General features: G+C 44.2%; 1 long non-coding RNA gene across 1 annotated transcript; it reads left to right on the top strand.

Annotated features, from left to right (window-relative positions):
• Positions 1-243: 243 nt before the first annotated feature.
• Positions 244-19,748, top strand: LOC123925279. The gene is made up of 3 exons (XR_006814938.1): positions 244-349; positions 19,132-19,294; positions 19,489-19,748. It is a non-coding gene; the product is annotated as an uncharacterized LOC123925279 (long non-coding RNA).
• Positions 19,749-20,859: the final 1,111 nt, after the last annotated feature.

The raw sequence follows: 20,859 nt of genomic DNA, 5'->3' as shown, positions 1-20,859 counted from the left end.
GGGAACATTCTCTGATAGTTTGAGCAGCCTGTGTGTGTGTGTGTGAGAGAGAGAGAGAGAGAGAGAGAGAGAGAGAGAGAGAGAGAACACGGCACAGAGAGCCCACCGTGTCTTTGGCCGGGTAGGTTTGCAAGGAGGCTAGGGAGCCTGGCAGTGGGTGGTTCTGGTTCAAGTCTGGGCTGCCCAGGAACGCCCAGGAAGGAAGGATCACTGGGAAGAGCGCAGAAAGACGGGCTAGTGGGTGCCGTCAAAGAGCAAGTGTGGTGCCTGAAATGAGTGTTTAAAGTTTTGGAAAATTGCCAACTAAGCAGAGTCCAAAGTTTGGGATGATGCGGGTGCAGGATCCCAGGTATATTGAGAGAAGTGGCTGAGATGGGGGGCGGTGGGGAGGGGGATAGTGGGGGAGAGCCGGAGCTCTGGGACCAGCCTGCTGGATGTGACAGCCCTGGGGTGGGAGGGAGTGTTCAAGGGAGTGTTCAAGGGAGGAATTATGGGCTCAGGGGCCAAGGCCTTCCTAGAACACGGGAGGGGTGGATGCGTAGCCTCGGGATATCTAGGGTTCCCGGTGGGTGGGGCGATCTGCCTCCAGGCTGCAAACAGAACTCCAGTCTCTACAAGGCAAAGCTGTGCCAAGGCCCCGGAGTGGGGTGGGGGAGTGTGTGTGTGGGGGCAAGTTAGCCCTGGTAGTTTCTGTTCCTTATTCTCGGACCGTGCAATGTTTGAGAGAGGTAGCTAAAGTTGGCGTGCGCTGCTGAAAGGCACTTTCGGAACAAAGGAAGAAGAGATGGTCTACTCTTGGGTCAGGGCCCGACGTCTGTTTTGGTTGCATAGGTTAGTCATTTATTTACCAATGCTAAGGTCTGTGCTTAAGAAGCCTGTCCAGTCCCCGGAGCTGATGGCAAGCTGCTGCCATCAAGGAGAGGAGAACTGCAATTTGAAAGACTGCGGTGGCCATTTGGGGTCTGCCCACAGGGGACTGAGCAGCGCTCCTGCCAGAAAACCACCCTTGTGGCTGGACAGACCCACTCTGCTCTATCCTTGATTAGGGACAACAACCCTCCTCCGTGGAGAGGTGAGGCTCCAGACACCTTCAGGGACCGGAGCTGCAAACAAGGGAAGACTTTGTACTGAGACCTTGTAGTAAAGGGTGGCCTCGGGTTAGGCAGGAAGTGACTTTGGACTCGCATAATTTAAGATTGTTGCTGCAGAAATAAATACGAAGCAGGAAGATAGGGGCTTCTTTTTTTTTAAATTATTTATTTATTTATTTTTAAAGATTTTATTTATTTATTTGACAGACAAAGATCACAAGTAGGCAGAGAGGCAGGCAGAGAGAGAGGAAGGGAAGCAGGCTCCCTGCTGAGCAGAGAGCCCGATGCAGGGCTTGATCCCAGGACCCTGGGATCATGACCTGAGCCAAAAGCAGAGGCTTTAACCCACTGAACCACCCAGGTGCCCCTTTAAAAAAAATTTTTTTTAAATGTTTTATTTATTTTTATTTTTTTTTTAAGATTTTAAAAAAATTTTTAGGGGGACAGAGAGAGAGTGAATCTCAAGCAGGCTCCCCACTGAGCACAGAGCCTGTCACGGGGGCTCCATCTCAGGACCCTGAAACCACGACCTGAGCCAAAATTGAGTCAGATGCTTAATTGACTGAGCCACCCAGGTGCCCCTAAATATTTAATTTAATTAATTTCTTTATTTGGCTGAGAGTTGCTTTGTCTTCTCCATCATTGGCTTTTTAATATTTTGGCACGTTCTCTCTCCACCGTTGCCAGGGCAGGGATTGGCGGAGCACAGTGGGCCTCTCCGCGACATGTTTGGTCACATTTAACTTCTGCTCCAAAGTTAATGAATTTCAGGCAGATTGTTCAGTACCTGCACCTAGCGAATACTTGAATGACATTTTAATAGGCACCAAAAATACTTCCAATTACAATGTTAGCGAATGATAAAATAAAAGCACGCCGGTCCTCAAAATCACTCATGGGATTTGCAGGGTTCAAGAACAGTCTGGCTCAGGGGATCTCAAATCCAAACCCAGTGTCCAGCTCAAATGTCATAAAAAAATATCCATATTTGATCTTTGACCCTGTTCCTGGCACAGAGTTTCTAACGTAATATAATAAATTAATATTTGGTTTTCCTCCCAGGTTCTTGGCACAGAGTTTCTAGGGCCCTCAGAATTTCCCAAATGATAGTTGTTATTCATAACCAGGCCCTTTTGCAACCACTCCTGAGTTTCTGTTACTGCGGTGAGTCTAGGAGTATGGGGGCCGGTTGCCGAATGAACCTACCCAACCCATGAGTATCCTAGAGTATCACCAACCCGGTGATTAAAGGGCTAGAACATGGGGTGCCTGGATGGCTCAGTGGGTAAGCCTCTGCCTTCAGCTTGGGTCATGATCTCAGGGGGCTGGGATCGAGCCCTGCATTGGGCTCTCTGCTCAGTGGGGAGCCTGCTTCCTCCTCTCTCTGCCTGCCTACTTGTGATTGCTACTTGTGATTGTCAAATAAATAAATAAATCAATAAATAAATAAAAATTTTTTTTAAAGGGCTGGAACTTTCAGCCCCATCCCTGAACCTCCTGGGAGGGGAGAGAGGCTAGAGATTGAGTTCAATCACCAGTGGCCAACAACGTGATCTGTGTAAGGAAGTCTTCACAAAGACCGACTGAAGGGGCTGGAGAGCATCCAGGAAGGTGAACTTGGGGATCTACCTGGAGAGTGATGCACCTGGAGAGGGTGTGGAAACGTCACGCCCCCTCCCACATATCTTGCCCTATGCATCTCTTCCATTGGCTGCTCCTGAGCTGAATCCTTTATAATAATTAGTAATAGCAAGTAAACTGTTTACCTGGGTTCTGTGAAATGGTCTAGCAAATTATTGAACCTGAGGGGGCCTGAGCAGGAGCTGTTGGAATCTTTGATTCTGCAGCCAAGTTGGACAGAAGTTGTGGCAATCTGGGGACCCTCTACTTGTGATTGGTGGCCGAGGCTGCGAGGAAGTCTTGTGGGACTGAGCCCTCAGCCTGTGGGGCCTGGGCTAACTGGGCAGTTCGTGCCAGAATTAAATTAGATTGTAGGGCACCCACTCAGTGTCCCCTAAGAAGTGGAAGATTACTTGGTGTAGGAAAAAAACACACTTTCAGTGTTAGAGTGTTAGAAGTACAGAAAGAGAGGTTTTTCTTTTAACCAAGGTTAACAGCAGGAACACGGCTTACCATTTCCTATTCTACCAGCTTCAAAATCCGGTGACTTGATGAATTCTTACATTTTGGAAACATTTCGAATTTTGCAAATAAAGTAAGTCTTTATTAATATTTTACCTGGTAAATTTCAGCTTTGCGTAATCTTTTTTAAAAAAAGACTTTATTTATTTATTTGAGAGAGAGAGCCAGCACAAACAGGGGGAGCTGCAGAGGGAGAGGGAGAATCAGGGTCCCCGCTGAGCAGGGAGCCCGATGCAGGGCTCAATCCTAGGATCGTGACCTGAGCCAAAGGCAGACACACAAATGACTGAGCCATCCAGGAGCTCCAACTTTGCATAATCTTAATTAGCATGAAATCTGTTCTATCATTCAACAATCTTTTTTGGGGTATCTTCTGTGGACCAGACTCTCTTCTAGGTGTTAGAGATTCAGCAGTAAGCAAAACAAAAGTCCCCCCTCCCCCACTGAGGACTTCTTAGTCTAATGGGAGATTGATAATAAACAAATAATAGATACATGACAGATACCCTTACCTACGATGTCAGGTAAGGGTAAGTTTATGAACAAAAATAAAGCAAAAATGTGTGAAGGGGGTCAAAAGGTACAAACGTTTAGTTACAAAATAACAAAAGTCCCGGGGATGTAATGTTCAGCCTGGTGAATATAGTTAATAAAACATTGTATATTTGAAAGTTGCTAAGAGAGTAGATCTTAAAATCTCTCATCACAAGAAAAGTGATTTGTAAACTACCTATGATGACAGATGTTAACTGGATTTACCGTGCTGATCATTTTGCAATATATACAGGTATCAAATCATTGTGTGTTACACCTGAAACTGACACAATATTATATGTCAGTTATAGCTTGATAAAAGAAATATCCAAAGAAATAAAGAAAGCAGGGGAAAGGATAAGGAAATATGGAGGAAGAGGCGCCATTCCAGACAGTTATGTAGATACGGGGAGAGGACACCGTAGGCAAAGGGAACAGCTAGGAGCAGAAATGTCCTTGGTGACTATTTCGCTAATTCAGCTAAGTCCTTTAGCTAAAGGACTTAGTCTGGCATTGACCTAGGAGGTGGGTTAAACCCACTAGTTATGGAATCAGACTTGAGTCCAAAACCCAGCTCTACCACCTACTAACTACATGTCTTTGGGCAAGTGAATTAATTTTTCTATGTTTGCTCGTCTGTTGAATTGGGGTAATAGCCTACTTGGCTCATAGGGTTGTGGTAAGCATTAAATGTGATAACAGACATAAAACCTTTATCTCTGACCCTCATTCACAGGATGGGCTCCAAACACGATGACTATTATTATAGTTACTGGGCATAATAAGCCCTTTGAAAGCAACATTTGCGCAGTTACTACCGCTGACACAGGGAGCTCGGGCAGAGCACAGAGGCTGTCTCTGCAGGGAAGAGTAACACATAAAACATGTCTGTGGATACGCAAGCCCATCACCTCTCCGGACAAGGGCTGGTGGGGGCCGAGGGCAAGAGAGCTCAGTTCAGAGCAACGGAAGAGTGAGAATGAGTATGACCAGGACCCGCTTTTAGAGCCCTTCCCCGTTGTTCTGCACCTGCAGGCACCTCGCCAGCCGGGTCTCCGGCGGTCAGGCTGCCTGCTGGGTGAGCACTGCCGCTTTGGGAAGACTGTTGACTCACAGCCACATGTGTTGTTTGCAGAACCGACTCGGGCTTTCCTCTTAGCTTCCAGATGCCCAAACCTTTGGCCTACCCAGCCTGGGGTGACCACAGTCAGATGTCAGCCCTGGGGGGAGCACCCACGAGTGCGAAGTAGAGAATGGAGTTTGGCAAAAGGAAGCGCTTGTGTTTTTATAAATCTGAAATCGAAGAACACGTCCTTTTCTTACACCTGTCAGTGGTGTCCCAGCTGTATTATTATAATCATCTGTTACCTTTCCTAGCTCTCCCAGAAGGCTGGGAGCTCCTTGAGGGCTGAGGCGGTTTTCTCATATCCCCAGAACCAGTACCTAATAGGTCGAATAACGAATGAATGAATGAATGAATGACTCCAACGTCAAGGGAAAAAAATAATTCACAGTACTAAGTAGCCTTATTATAACCAGGTGTAAATGTGTGTGAATATAATACAATTTTATTTCTTGACCCAAGACTTAATACTCTATCATAACGTTTTTCCTGCTGTAAAAACTCTCAGAGTAGCTTTTCTTAAACCACGGCACAATATTGAAACGTGTGACTGGGCCATGTTGGACAGTTAGCCATCCTTCACTGGTGAGCGGTTCCCATCTGCCCCACACCCCTAGACTTTCCACCTGCCAGCCTCTCCCCGGTTCTTCCTGGCCCATCCTGTGCTCTCTGCTGTCTCACCATCCGGAAGTTCTGTGGTCTCACAGGATGCTCTCCTGTGACCTGGCAAGAGGCAGGCAGTCTGTGAGTCCTGGGAGCGGAGAGGCGGAGTGGCACAGATGGTAAGGGAAGACCCACCCTTGTGCCCCTACGTGGTGCCCTCGGGAAGTCTTGCTCGGGAAGACTTAGCCCCCTGTGCGCCCCCCCCACCCCCCCCCCCGTCCCTGCTCACCTGCATTTTCCCAGGGCCCCCTAGCCCAGCTGCTGGCTCTTATGAGGGGCATGGGGTGTGCCGGGCTCCCTCTTCGATTCCCAGTGCCGGACATTCTGCCTGGCCTGCAGCAGGCACTCCGTAGTTGTCTGCTCGCCCTCTCTGTGGCTCTCCCCCATGTGTCTACCTCACACACTGTGTTGGCTTCTCTCATCACGCCAGGGCTCCCCTTTCTCCTCCATGCTCTGTCCCTGGCTCTTGTGACCCCCATGGGGCTTCTGGAGACAAATTCACCTGAGCTGCATTTTTTTTTTTTCTTATTTAAGATTTTATTTTTAAATAATCTTGACACCCAGTGCGGGGCCCGAACCCACAACCTTGAGATCAAGGGTTGCAGGTTCCCCTGACTGAGCCAGCTGGGGGCTCCTCTGAGCTGCAGGTTTTCCCTCCATCCTCAGGCAGAGTGTGGAACCGGTGTAAGTAGCATAACAACACGGAGGCAGTTTTTACAGAGGGGTGCTGGTGAGGGAAACTGAGACAGCAGAGGGGAGGCATCTGATGGAAATGGACATCCGGAGGTGGGCAGCCTTCCACTCCGGCACCTTCCGCTCTGATGGCAGCTGGTGCTGTTCTCTGAGAGAGAAAGCAGCCCCAGAAGAGAGTCACTGAGCACGGCCACATCTGTGCGCCTGTCAGCCTGGAAGGCCAGTGCGTAGGTGGGTCACGTGGTTCTGGGCCACGTGGTTCTGGGCCACGCATTCCCCTGTGTGTCCTCTGCAGGAAGGAGGCGCTGTTTCCTAAGGGGTGGATCCTGTCCCGGGCTGCTGGTTTTTCTCTGGAGCCACTTAGGTTCTGTCTCTGCTCCCTACATTATTGAGTTGGTAACTGGAGGGCTAAAATCAAATATGACTTTAGAAGGATTCTTAGCCTGATATGAATGAACGTAATCCAGACACCACTGATGCGGTCTTTAATATCTTTAATGTGGGTCAATTGATATGGAGAACATTTTCCAAGCTTCTAGGGACTCTCTGGAATTAAGCCTAGATATGTTAAGAAAAGGTATATAAGTACCCCCCCCCCCCCCAACGTGTACCAGCTGCCAGAAGGAGATGCAGCTTCTCCTTTGGTGTTTCTCCTCCTTTTCCTCCTCCTCCTCCTCTTCTCGTGCTCTTTACTTTTTAAAGTTGTGGGTTTTTTTGGGTTTTTTTTGTAAGTAAGCTCTATGCCTAACATGGGCCTTGAACTTATGACCCCGAGACCAAGAATCGCACGCTCTAGGGGGCATCTGGTGGCTCAGTCGTGACGCATCCAACTCTTGATTTCAGCTCAGGTCAGGAACTCAGGGTCCTGAGATAGAGCCCCGTCCCTGTTGGGCTATGCGTGGGGTGTGGTGCCTGCTTAAGATTCTCCCTCTCCCTCTCTCTCTGCTCCTCCCCCTGCCTTCTCTCTCCAAACAAAGCCAAAACCCACCCCAAACCCAAAAAAAACAAAAAGAGAATCACATGCTCTACCAACTGAAGCAGCCAGATGCCCCTATTTTTAAAAAGATTTTTAATGGCTATTTTTTTCTGGTTAATGAAACCCATATTCAGGAGTATTGTAAGGGTTTATGAAATAAAGGAGACCAAAATCAATAAATACTCCAGTGCAGAGACACACCATGGTGTTCAGTAGAAAGGAAAGCTCTGTGGAAACAGTCATTTTCACTTACAGTGGGTTCGGCTATGGCACTTGTGAATTTGTTTCAAAGCAATTGATAGATTAGGGAACAATGGAAACGTTAACGCATTTTGCGTTTGCCTGTGAACGATGATCTGCACCCAGTTGAACTGAGTTGGGTAGGAACACACAGAACACGTGCGCACGTGCTCATGCACACCCACGCACACACACCTCAGCTACTAGCTACCTCGGTTCACCACGTGCGCTCTCTCAAAAGGTGGTGCTTTTCGATGTTTTTGCACATGCGCACTTTTCGGTATTACAGCAAACAAATATTCATCCAACATCCCAAACATGTCTAAGCCCGCTGGCTCCAAACCCCAAAGAGTCCGAGCGGCCAGGAAAGCATTATTTATATACGAAGATCTTAACGGAAATTGCCGAGTCCTGCAGAAGTGACTCCATCCCAGTGCCAGAAACGGCTCGTTTCGTGGTTTCAAGCATTGCTACAATTTCCAAAGCACGGAGTGCCGATGAGAAAAGTTAGAAACCGTGACAGAGAATTGTAAAAGAAGTCTATAATGTTCGATTCGATTTTCCATTTTGATGAAACCAGTATTTATCAGAAACACATGCCGCAAGGGACCTGAATCTCAAAGGCAGAAGAACATGTCTCAGGATTTAAGGTTACAGAAGATTGCTTACCTTTGATGTTTGGTGCCAAGGGCGATAAACCTCACCCATCAACAAGGGTGCTCCCTCTTTCTGATCAGTTTCAAATAATGCTCTTTGCACTGTTCAGGAGCACCCGTGTACCACAACCCTCCCAGCCTCCTCCACGAGCACACCTCAGGGGCCTTCTCAAGGGAAAGTGCCCTATTCACTGCCATGTTTTCTGTATTTATGAACCACTTCACATGTTCTAACCGTTCCTGTTTTTCTTCGGGTCCCATCTTCTTTCTTGGAACATGTCACTGATGACATTGAAAATTGTGCGGAAACCACATTGACTCCCCTGGCCCTGTGCTGTTTATTGAGTGGTTTTGCTTAGTCTGGTGATTTTTAGGAACACCTACGTCAAAAGAAAGCACAACGGACTGTATTTGGACGTGGTTTGTCAGCTGCATTACTTAATTAGACTTAGTAATCTTGCCACATGGCCGTGAGTGACTCATGAGGTGTGGGGCAAGGCAAGGGTGGGGGAGTCTGAGCCAGTGTTAAACTTCTGAGGACCTCACATTTATTTACTTTTTATTATATGGTTTCCCAAACATACACAAATGGTCCTTTTTTTTTTTTTTTAAATGTTGGGAACTATTGACCTGGAGATTCTAATGTAAAAGATCCTGGAAAAAGACACCAAGGCAGGCACTGCAAACCCAGCAAACCCACAAAACGAACCAAAAATGATTCAAGAAAATGCCTCAGAGCGGTGTGTGATCTGGGCAGAGTCTCCAGAAATGGAGCAGGGTCCGAGGTGTGAGCTCAAAGTGCGGGCTGGCGCTGGAGGGGGTGTATATGTCTGGTGGCAGGGGGTGATCCTGGGGAAACAGGGACGGAGCGGGGGGTGTGGTCGAACAGGTGGCAGGTTCTAAGCAAGAGAAACACCACATCTGAAGGGCTGGCTGCGAGAAGGAGGGGACCACATACCACATCTGGACAAGACCAGTGACTCCTCTGGGCTCCTGACGTCCAGTGTTTGGTTCTGAGAATGATGTCCCCCTTGCTTCAAGGTCTCAGTCAGTCAGAGTTTGGAGCCTTGGGCTCTGCAGCCAGAGGGAATGCGCAAATGTTTGTGAGGAGTGACCTGGGAATAGCCACCAAATCCCTAACTGAAGGGAGCAGAGAGAGCGCAGAGCTCGTCTCACGGCAGATCATAGCAGCCTTCTTGCTTCCCTAGACACAGTTTTAAGAATCTGAGAGAAGCTGCACGAGGCAGGAAGGGCAGAAGGAGAGATGGAGAGTGGGGCAGGATGTTGATGACAGGCCTCACCACCCAGGCTTATCCCACAGGAGTGCCTGGAGCGGCCAGAAAGGGACAGCCAGGAAAGCTCGTCTCAGGCCTCACATTGCTCACTCCGTTGTTCAGCTGTTGGGGTTTGGGTAGAAGCGGAGGGGATAATCCCATCTCAGCTGTTTCGTCAAAGCTTCCTCACATTCCTCTGGGTCCTACCGCTCCCTCTGGCGTTGCTTCCTGCTGTGGTCTTGAGGCTAGAGCTTCTCGCTTGTCTGGAAGTGTGGGGGAAAGGACCACCTCTCCTCTTCCATGGGGTGAGGGGCGACACCAGTGTCCTGACAACGCTGCTAAGAAATCCTTCCTTCCCACTAACCACGTCCATCCACTCTCCTCCCCACAGCCCCCTACCTCAACTGCTCTCTCAGACGGCCAGAGTGTCGGGGGGCACCTCCGAGCAATGTCCGACGTAGATAGTCCGACATCTCTAGACTATGTGGGTGCTTGTCATCTGTTAGCCTCCGTTGAAACACCACCACAAGGAAAGGTGTCTTTGGTTACAATCCTCCGCACATGGACCTTCTGGGAAATCACTGCTCGATTCCCTTGCTCCTTCGTGTGTCCCATGTCATGACTACTGTGTTTTTCCTCCGAAGACCTTGTTGCATGTCTGATTCTCTAGAAATGTGGCGTATCTGTGACCGGGATATATTCTCAGGTTGGAAAGAACAGTAGAGAAATCTTAAATTACATTCAGTTTTCTTTTCTGTGGTAATGTTGGCATGGTAATTTTGAAACTCATATGTCTTGTCGGATAAAATAGGCAAATCCGTTGATGCAATGAGTCCAGATTTTCAGGGAGAGAGAAAAGACATATAAAATCAAGGAAGAAAACCTTCTATGTTGATTTTGAACTGATAATATTGGTGTAAATTCATAATTAAAAAAAAAAGGGGGCGCCTGGGTGGCTCAGTGGGTTGGGCCTCTGCCTTCGGCTCAGGTCATGATCTCAGGGTCCTGGGATCGAGCCCCACGTCAGGCTCTCTGCTCGGCGGGGAGCCTGCTTCCCCCCCTCTCTCTGCCTGCTTCTCTGCCTACTTGTAATCTCTCTCTCTCTGTGTAAAAATAAAAAAAATGAAAAAATAATGAAAAGTATTTCCGAACTCTGTCCACTGAAAGGCACCAAAACTGTGACACACAGCAGCGAGCACATTTGGGTCCAGACCCTAGTTACTCAGTATTAGGTTGAAAGTTAGAAAATTGCCATATGGTATGGTATGGTGTGGTATGGTATAGTATAATTAAGTCTAATATTGACCTAACTGAAGGAATCAGAGCTTTTGGAGATATGGCTGATTTCAGATCTAGGCAGAAGGATAAGGGGACCTTGATGTGTCATGTGCCAAGAAGTAAGAAATCTGTCAAAGATTAATGGAGTTGTACCAAAACCACACAGATATGAAGGGGTTTACTAATAGCCAAATTTGGGACAGTTTGAGCACTGGAAGAAAAAAAAAAAACTAAGATTGATTCTAATTAAATAAATAAATATTTTATTAATGGTTGAAGAAATAAAAATCATGGCTCCATAATTTTACAGACAAAGAAAGAAAGAGAAAATCATTTCCCACCATGGGTTATGACAGTTACACAAATTTCTTTCTCTACATATCTGTAATTAAAGGGAGAGAATTACACATTTATCCTGCCTTTTTTTTAACATTTTTTTTTAAAGATTTTATTTATTTATTTGACGGAGAGAGATCACAAGTAGACAGAGAGGCAGGCAGAGAGAGAGGAAGGGAAGCAGGCTCTCCGCTGAGCAGAGAGCCCGACGTGGGACTCGATCCCAGGACCCTGAGATCATGACCTGAGCTGAAGGCAGCGGCTTAACCCACTGAGCCACCCAGGCGCCCTTATCCTGCCTTTTGAGGAGAAAGTGTTTTGCATTCCTCATTGACAGGAAGCAGTTCTTTACAGAAGAATGTCAGTTAATATAGGTAGAAGAGCAATTGAATGAGAAAATTACCATTTGGTGAACACCAGTGAAATAATTGGCTTGGGAAATAACTGAATTCTTTAAAACATGGGCTCAGGGAACTACTATCCACCAGTCAGATCCAACCCACCATCTCTCTGATATTGTATATCCCATGAATGGAGAATGTTTTTTAAAAATTTAGTTGACAAAATCCAAAGGACAGCACTACATCTTGACACATGAAATTTTTATACAAATTGAAATTTCAGCGTCCCTAAGTAAGGTTTTTTTTCTTTTTAAGATTTTATTTATTTATTTGACAGAGAGAGAGAGACACACAGCGAGAGAGGGAACGTAACTGCGGGGAGTGGGAGAGGGAGAAGCAGGCTTCCCGCTGAGCAGGGAGCCCGATGCGGGGCTCAATCCTAGGACGCTGGGATCATGACCTGAGCCGAAGGTAGACGCTTAAGGACTGAGCCACCCAGGCGCCCCCATAAGTAAGGTTTTACTGGACTACTGCCATGCTCATTCCTCACTGTGTTGCCAATGCCTGCGTTTGTGCTCCAATGGCAGAGTCACGTAATTGAGATCGAGACAATGTGGTCTACAAAGTGTAAATTATTTAGTATCTGGAACTTTACAGAAATACTTGGCTGACTCGTGCTGCAAACATTTGTAGAAGGGGAATTGAGGAAGAGGGTGTTTGCACAGGGCCGATGTATCATTCTATAAATCATTCATTAATTGCAAAAGGAAAAATGCACTTTATAATGGAAAGATCTGGCAGTCGCCCCTTGCCAAGTTATCAGCACTTAGCATCACTAACAGAGCAACAACCTGACAGTCTGTGCCCACTGGTGACGAGGCGGTAGGAATCCCTGCACCCCCTCAGGAGCGCTCTTGTCAACCATGTTTAACTTGACAATTTTTAAATAGTTTCTTCGAGGTAGAGTTGACAGACAATAAACCACACGTATTTATTTATTTATTTTTATTTTTTAAAAATAATTTTTTTAATTTTTAATTTTTTTAATTTTTATTTTTTATCTTTTTTTATTTTTTAAGATTTTTATTTTTAAGACTTTACTTATGTCTAGAGGAAGGGACAGAGGGAGAGGGAGAAGCAGACTCCCCACTGAGGAGGGAGCCCCACGTGGGGATCGATCCCAGGACCGCAGTTTCGTGACCAGAGCTGAAGACAGATGCTTAACTGACTGAGCCACCCAGGCATCCCTAAACCACACATATTTAAAGTGCATGATTTGATACGCTTTGACGCTTGTATACCACTAAGTGAAACCACCACCATTAAGATAATGAACATGTCCATACCAACAGATGGTTCATCGCACCCCTTTTAATTCTCTGCTCCCACCCCCTCATCTCTCTCTATCTCATTGATCTGCTTTCTAGCACTGCAGGTTAGTTTTCATTTTGTAAAACATTAGATAAATGGAATCCTAGAGTGTGTACACTTTTTTGTCTGGCTTCTCGAAGTCACCATGATTATTTTGAGACTGAGCCCTGTTGTTTCATGAATCGATATTTTCTTCCCTTCCTTCCACCTAAAAGTAGGGATATATTATTATATTCATTTTTCCATTCAAACGTTGATGGGCATTTGGATAATTTCCCAGTTGGGGCGAGGGCAAATAGAGCTACTGTGGACATTCATATATAAGTCTTTGTATGGCCAAGTGTTTTAATTCTCTGGGGTAAAGATCTAAGAGTGGAATGGTTGAATCATATGGTAGGTTTATGTTTAGGTTTTTAAGAAACTTCCAAACAAGAGTTCTGGTTGCTCTGTATCCTTGCCACCCTTGACATGATCAGTCTTTTTTAATTTTGGTCATTTGTGGTTTTAATTTGTCTTTCCTGTAATGACTAATGATATTGAGTATGTTTCCATGGGTTTTTGCCATCTGTGTGCCTTTTGCCCATTAGAAAAAAAATTAAGTCGGGGGCGCCTGGGTGGCTCAGTGGATTAAGCCGCTGCCTTCGGCTCAGGTCATGATCTCAGGGTCCTGGGATCGAGCCCCGCATCAGGCTCTCTGATCCGCGGGGAGCCTGCTTCCTCCTCTCTCTCTGCCTGCCTCTCTGCCTACTTGTGATCTCTCTCTCTCTGTCAAATAAATAAATAAAATCTAAAAAAAAAAAAAAAAATTAAGTGTTTTTCTTATTCTTGAATTTTGAAAGGCTTTCAAAAAGAATACATTCTATTTGCAAAAAACATGGATGGAGCTTGAGGGCACTATGCTAACTGAAACAATCTATACAGAAAAACAAACACTTGGTTGATTTCACTCACATGTCCAATCTAAAACAAACAAACAAACAAAACCCCAGAAACCAAACTCATAGAAAGGAGATCAGATTCGTGGTTACCAGAGTTGGGGAGGTGCAGGGTGGGGTGGGAAACTGGATCTGGATGAAGTGGTCCAAGGTACTAACTTCCAGTTATAGGATAGGTAAGTGCCAGCGGTCTGATGTATATGATGACCTCAGCTAACACCGCTATGTGGTTTATTTGAAAGCTGCGAAGAGACTAGGTCCTTAGAGTTTTCATCACGAGGAAAAAACGTTTTTTTTTTTTCTTTTTTTCTAGCATGTCTATGAGATGATGCATGTTAACTAAGTGTGTATTGTAATTATTTCACAATATGTGTAAATCAAACCATTATGCTATATACCTTGCCCTTATACAGTGGTGCTTATCAATTATATCTCAATAAAATTGAGAGAAAAAACATGGATTAAGAAATAAATACATGTTCTGGAGACAAGTTCCTTATCAGATATATGACTTTTCAAATGTTTTCTCCCAACCTGTGTCTTGATTTTTAGTCTCTTATTGTTTTTTCAAAAAGCAGAGGTTTTAATTTGGACAAAATCTAATGTATCCCCCTTCTTTTTTATGGACCGTTTCTCCAGAGTTGCCTCTGCATCTTTGTAAAAAAAGTTGTCCATATATATGTATATGAGTCTGTTTCTTGAATCTCTGTTCTGTTTCATTGATCTGTGTGAGCACTGCATTCTGTTGTACAGGATTAGGTAAGTCTTGAAATCTGGTAGTGTTAATTCTTCAACTTTGATTTTTTTTTTTTTTAAGAATTTATTTATTTATTTGACAAAGAGAAAGAGATCACAAGTAGGCAGAGAGACAGGCAGAGGGAGACGGGGAAGCAGGCTCCCTGCCGAGCAGAGAGCCCAATGCCGGGCTTGATCCCAGGACGCTGAGATCATGACCTGAGCTGAAGGCAGAGGCTTAACCCACTGAGCCATCCAGGCACCCCTGATCGTTTTTTAAAAGTCATTTTGGCTGGTCTGGTTTCTTTGGCTATTCTTCACATGTCCGTATAAATTTTAGAACCAACTTGTCAATATCTACAAGAAAGTCTGTTGGGATTTTAATTTTGATTGCACTGATTCTATAAATCAATTTGGAAAGAGTTCATATCTCATAAATATTGAGCCTTCCAACACATGAACATGGTATACCTCTCTGTTTACTTAGGTCTTTAATTCCTCCCAGCCATGTTTTGTAGTCTTAGAGTGCAAGTTGTGGTTGGCAGAGTTCAAAGATGCACCCCAAGGGACGCCTGGGTGGTTCAGTCGGTTAAGTGTCTGCCTTTGGCTCAGGTCATGATCCCAGGGTCATGGGATTGAGTTCCACATCAGGCTCCCTGCTCAGTGGGGAGCCTGGTTCTCCCTCTGCCAACCACTCCCCCTGCTTGTGTTCTGTCTCTCTCTGACAAATAAATAACATCTTAAAGCAAGCAAACAAACAAAAACAAAGATGTCCCCCCAAAATTCCTGTCTCCTGGGATCGGCACACCGTGTAATCTCCTCCCCTTGAGTGTAGGTAGGACCCATGAGTATAGCGTGTAATGGGTTTTCACGCCTGTAATGAGGTTACTAATGGTTGATTCTGAGTTAATTAAAAGGATGTAATCTTACATGGCCCTGACTTTATTAGGGGAGTTCTTAAAAGAGGAGGAAGCACTGGAAAGACTCTCCTGTTGGCCTCAAGGACGAAAGCTTCCCTGAGGTCTCCAGCGGCGGTGAACTAAATTCTGCCTGCAAGCTGATTGAGTTTTTAAGAGGTCCCCAAGCATCAGAGGAGACCATAGCTTCAGTAGACACTTTACTCGTGGCCTGGGTGACCCGAGCAGAGGATTCAGATATGCTGTGTCCAGACTCCTGACCCACAGAAACTGTGAGTGTATTTCTAAGCTGCTAAGGTTATGATGGTCTGCAGCACAGCGAAACAGATCCATTGGCCTTGAACATCTTTTGTCAGATGTGTCCTTGTTTCAGATTTTTGGAAACAGCTAAACATGTCAATGAACTTGTTTTCTTAATTTCATTAGTTAGAATATGGAAATACAAAGGATTTTTGTATGTTGATCCTGGATTCTGCAGGACTGCTAAGTTTATTTCACAGATTTCTTAGGATTTTCTATATGTACGATAATAGAAAAAAAATCCCACATAGGGTCTATATATAGAATAATATGAAAATTAAAATGTTATTTTGTCCCTTCTAGTCAGCATGCCTTTAATTTATTTCTCTTGCCTACTTACTGCTCTGGCTAGACCTTTCAGTTCAGTGTTGAACAGAAGTGGTGAAAGAGGACATCTTTGCTTTGTTCTCATCTTAGTGAAAGGCATTCAGCTGTTCACTCTTAGTTTAGGGATTTTTGTATATGCCTATTATCAGGTTGAGGAAGTTCCCTTGAGTTCCTGGTTGGTTTTTTTTTTTTTTTTTTTAAATGAGAAATAGACGTTGGATTTTGTCAAAAAAATTTTTGCATCTGTTGGGATGATCGTGTGTTTTTTGTCCTCTATTCCACCAATATGGTGAATTACATAAACTGATTTTCTCATGGTGAACCAACTTTGCATCCCTGGGACATGTCTCAATAGGCTATGATGCATTATTCATTTGCTATATTGTTGGATTCTATTTGTTAATATTTTGTTTATAATTCTGTGTTCTGGTTTGTGCCTTTCTTTTCTTATAATTCTTTGGTTTTAGTAATAGATAATGCTGACCTCATAGAACGAGACAGGAAAGGTTCTCTTCAGTTTTCTGGGAGACTTTGTATAAACATGTATTACATTTTCCTTAAATATTTTACAGAAATTACCAAATTTACCACCGGAATTGACCACTTTGGGCTGTGGTTTCCTTTGTGGGAATATTTTTAGTTACCAATTCAATTTATTTACTTTTCAATAAGTCTTTTAGGACTTTCTATTTGTTCTTGAGTCAGTCTTGGCAATTTTGTCTTCCTAGGAATTTTTTTTTCCATTTTATCTCAGTTGCATCATGCCTTGGTGTCATATTTTGGCATATAATAATATGAAATCTATAATAAGAAATCTATATTTGGTCTTTGGCCTTGCACAGAACTTCTAAAAACCTTGGGATTTTTCTAAGTAATGAGAGTGATAAATGTGTCCTTTTTGTGAATAAGGTGACTTGTGGAAAGCCCCTAGACAACCTAAAGATGAGGGCTGGTTACCAGGGGAACCAGCCCTGTGATTAAAAGATTCGAAATTTTGGGCCCCACCCCCATCGCACCAGACACCTCAGGCAAGGGAAGAGGCACTGGAGATTCAATTCAACAAATGGCCAATGATTTAATCAATTGTGCTTATGTGCATGAAGCCTCCATAAAACCCAAAGGAATGAATACACAGAGAGTAGGATAGGAGAGTTGAGCTCAGAGAGGGCATGGAAGCTCTGCACCTTTCCCCATACCTTACCCTCTGTATCTCTTACATCTGGCTACTCCTGAATTATATCATTTTAAAATAAACCAGTGGTCTAGTAAGTAACATGTTTCTCTGAGTTCTGGAAGCCACCCATGCAAATTAATCAAACCAGGGGATGGGTCTGGGAACGTCTGTTTTATAAAGTCTGATAAATTCTGATGCACAGGTGACATCCTGGACTTGGAACTGGTACCGGAAGTTGGGCTAAGCAAGTCATGATGGACTGAGTTCTTGACCTGTGGGATGTGATGCTATCTCCAGGTGGATAGTGTCAGCATGGGTTTGAACTTGTGGGATATGCAGCTGGTGTTAGAAAATTGCTTGGTAGCATGGGAGGAAGAATCACACACTGGAGTCAGTATGAAGTTATTAATAATTTTCCCTTATCATTTTTTAATATTTGTAGACTCTGTAGTAATGCTTCTTCTTTCATTCATGACGTGTACTTCTGTCTTCTTTTCTTTTATCTTGGTTAGCCTGACAAAAGGTTTATCAATATTGTTGACATTTTCAAAGAACCAGCTTTGGTTGCTTTATTTTCTCTGTTGTGCTTCTGTTTTCTATTTCATGGATTTGTTTATTTCCTTCTATTTACTTTGGGCATGATTTGTTTTCCTTTAATAGTTTCTTTAGGCAGAAACTTAGATGGTTGGTCTTAGATATGTTATTTTTATTTATTTTTTTAGAAGATTTTATTTATTTATTTGACAGGCAGAGATCACAAGTAGGCAGAGAAGCAGGCAGAGAGAGAGGAAGGGAAGCAGACTCCCTGCTGAGCAGAGAGCCTGGTTTGATTCGGGGCTTGTTCCCAGGATCCTGGGATCATGACCTGAGCCGAAGGCAGAGGCTTTAACCCACTGAGCCACCCAGGCGGCCCTAGATATGTAATTTTTTAAAAAAGATTTTATTTATTTATGACAGAGAGATATCAAGAGAGGGAACACAAGCGGCGGTTGGGGAGGGCTGAGCTGGAGAGGGACAAGCAGGCTTCCTGCTGAGCAGGGAGCCTGATATGGGGCTGATCCCAGGACACTGGCATCATGACCTGAGCCAAAGGCAGATGCTTAACGACTGAGCCACCCAGGCACCTCTAGACATGTACTTTTTCTAATATAAGTATTTAAAGTTATATTTTTTTCTCTAGGTATCACTTTCTCTACATTTCATAAATTTTACATTATGTTTTCACTTTCATCCAGTTCAAGATATTTTTAAAGATTTATTTATTTATTTTACAGATAGAGGGAGAGTGCACGAATTGGGTAGGGGCAGAGGGAAAGAGAAAATCTTCAGGCAGACTCACAGCTGAGCGTGGAGCCCAATACAAATCCCCAACAGGGCTCCATCCCAGGACCCTGAGATCATGACCTGAGCCAAATCAAGAGTTGGCTGCTTAACCGATTTAACCATCCAGGTGCCCCCAATTCAAGATATTTTTAAATTTGTCTTGTGATTTCTGTTTTGACCCAGGGTTACTTAGAAGTGTATTGTTTAACTTCCAAATTTTTGGTCATTTCCCAATTTTCTTTCTGTTTTTGACATCTGATTAATTCTGTGGGGACTAGAAAACACATGTGCTATTATTTAATTCTTCTTATATTTACTGAGACTTGTAAGAGTCTAGCATATGGTCTATTCTGGAGAATCCCTAATGTGTATTTGAATGTCTAATTCAGATATTTTGGGGAGGAATGTTCAAGTCTTTATATCCTTATTGATTTTCTGTCTAGGTCGATCAGTTTCTGAGAAAGGAGTATTGAATTCTCTGTCTATAATTGTTGAGTTGCCTCTATTTTCTTTCAGTCCTGTCAGTTTTTTCTTTATGTATTTTGAGACTCTTGTCAGGTGCAAATACACTTTTCACTATGATATTTCCCTGATGGATTTTTCATCATATTTGCAAAAATTTTGGAGATTGAAAAATTTATTTGACAATTACTTTTTCAAATAATTTCCCTCTTCTTTCTCTTCCTCTCCTGTTTTTCTTAGACCCCCACTGCAGGTATGTTGGCGTAACTTGCTGGACTTTGAACCTCTGTTTATTTTTCTTCAATCCCAATTCTGGCTGTTCTTCAGATTGGATAATTTCCATTGATCAGTCTTCAATGTCACTGATTCTTCTGCCAACTCTAATCCCCATTGAGCCTCTCTAGTGAGTTTTAAATTTCAGTTATTGGATTTTTTAACTCTAAAATTTCCGTTCAAATCTTTATAATAGTTTCTATTTCTCTATGGAGATTTTGTGAAGTCGTTATATTAATCTGTTCAGGCTGCCATAATAGAATGCCACAGACTAGGTGGTCTAAACAACAATTATTTTCTCAGTTTGAAGTCTAGATGTTCCAGATCAAGGACCTGCGAGACTGATGTCCAGTGAGGACTCTCTTCCCGGCGTGCAAACAGCTGCTTTCTTGCTGAGCTCTCACACTGGTGAAAAGAAAGAACGAAGAATGCCTCTTCCTCTTCTTCTATGTGTACCAGCCCAAGCCTGTGATCTCATTTCACCTTCATGACAGGATTCTTCATTATCACTATGTCTAAATACAGTCACATTGGGGGTTAGAGCTTCAACATATGCATTTTGGGGAACACAAACATTCAATCCGTAATAGTCATTGATATAATATTTTCTGTTGATTATTTGACATAGTTTCCTTTACTTCTTTGAACATATTCATACTAGCCACTTTGAAATGTTTATTACTGAGTCAAACATCTGATTCCACTCAGTCAGTTTCTGTTGACTATGTTCTTTCCCTTGAGTACAGACTGCAACTTCCTGTTTTTAGCATGTAATTTTATTAAAAGATTCTATTTATTTATTTGACAGAGAAAGAGAGATCAGGCAGAGAGAGAGGCAGAGAGAGAGGGAGAAGCAGGCTCCCTGCTGAACAGAGAGCCCGATGTGGGGCTTGAACCCAGGCCCCTGAGATCATGACCTGAGCCAAAGGCGCCACCCAGTCGCCCCTGCATGTAATTTTTTTAATGGAAAACCGGACATTTTAGATAATATGAGGATTGGTGATGTTGTTTTAGTAACTGCTCCCTGTTCATGTGCTTCTGGTGACAAACCTGGCTTACGAGGGTGATGTGTGCCTTAGGATGGAGACCTCACGGTACCGTGCTCAGTTCTTGAGGACACCCATTCAGTGTCCCTCACAAGATGTTCTTGTCCCAGAAGAATCTTCACTACACTCTCCCCTGGCATTCTTAGCAACTATCTTCCTTGTTGCAGTTACCCAGTCTTTGAGGTGTGGGGCATTCAGGGCCGGGGTTCAGGAAAGCTCAGGGGCTAATCAGTTTTCCTCAGTTGTTATGTGTGTTCACCACTCATCCCACTGGCTGCTATTGTTGCCACAAATTTACTTCGGTGTTCCCTCATCACAGGGGCTGTAAGGCAGGCATCAAGCACCCAGGTCCTATGGAGGAGAAAGGAGCACATATTCGCCTCTTCTCCGGTGGTGGTACTATGCCCGCCTCTGCCCAGGCCGCTGTGTACCAGATGAACACCCCCTCTCCCTTCCCTAAGAGTAAGTCACTGTCTTTACTTCAGTACTTCAACTTTATACATTTTCCTTGCAGATCTCTGGCATCTCCAAGGTTGTGCTTGGTGAAGGGGCTAGCAATGGGCACTGGTTCACCATCTTTTCAGGACTTCCTACTTCCTTGATTCATGCCTGTCTTCTCTTGTAGACTGATGGCCTCGTGAAGGTTGGC

The sequence above is a fragment of the Meles meles genome, chromosome 14 (assembly GCF_922984935.1).
Source record: "Meles meles chromosome 14, mMelMel3.1 paternal haplotype, whole genome shotgun sequence".
In the NCBI taxonomy this organism is placed as follows: domain Eukaryota; kingdom Metazoa; phylum Chordata; class Mammalia; order Carnivora; family Mustelidae; genus Meles; species Meles meles.
The sequence above is the reverse complement of the archived record's forward strand: the minus strand, read 5'-3'. Positions and strand labels throughout refer to the sequence as shown.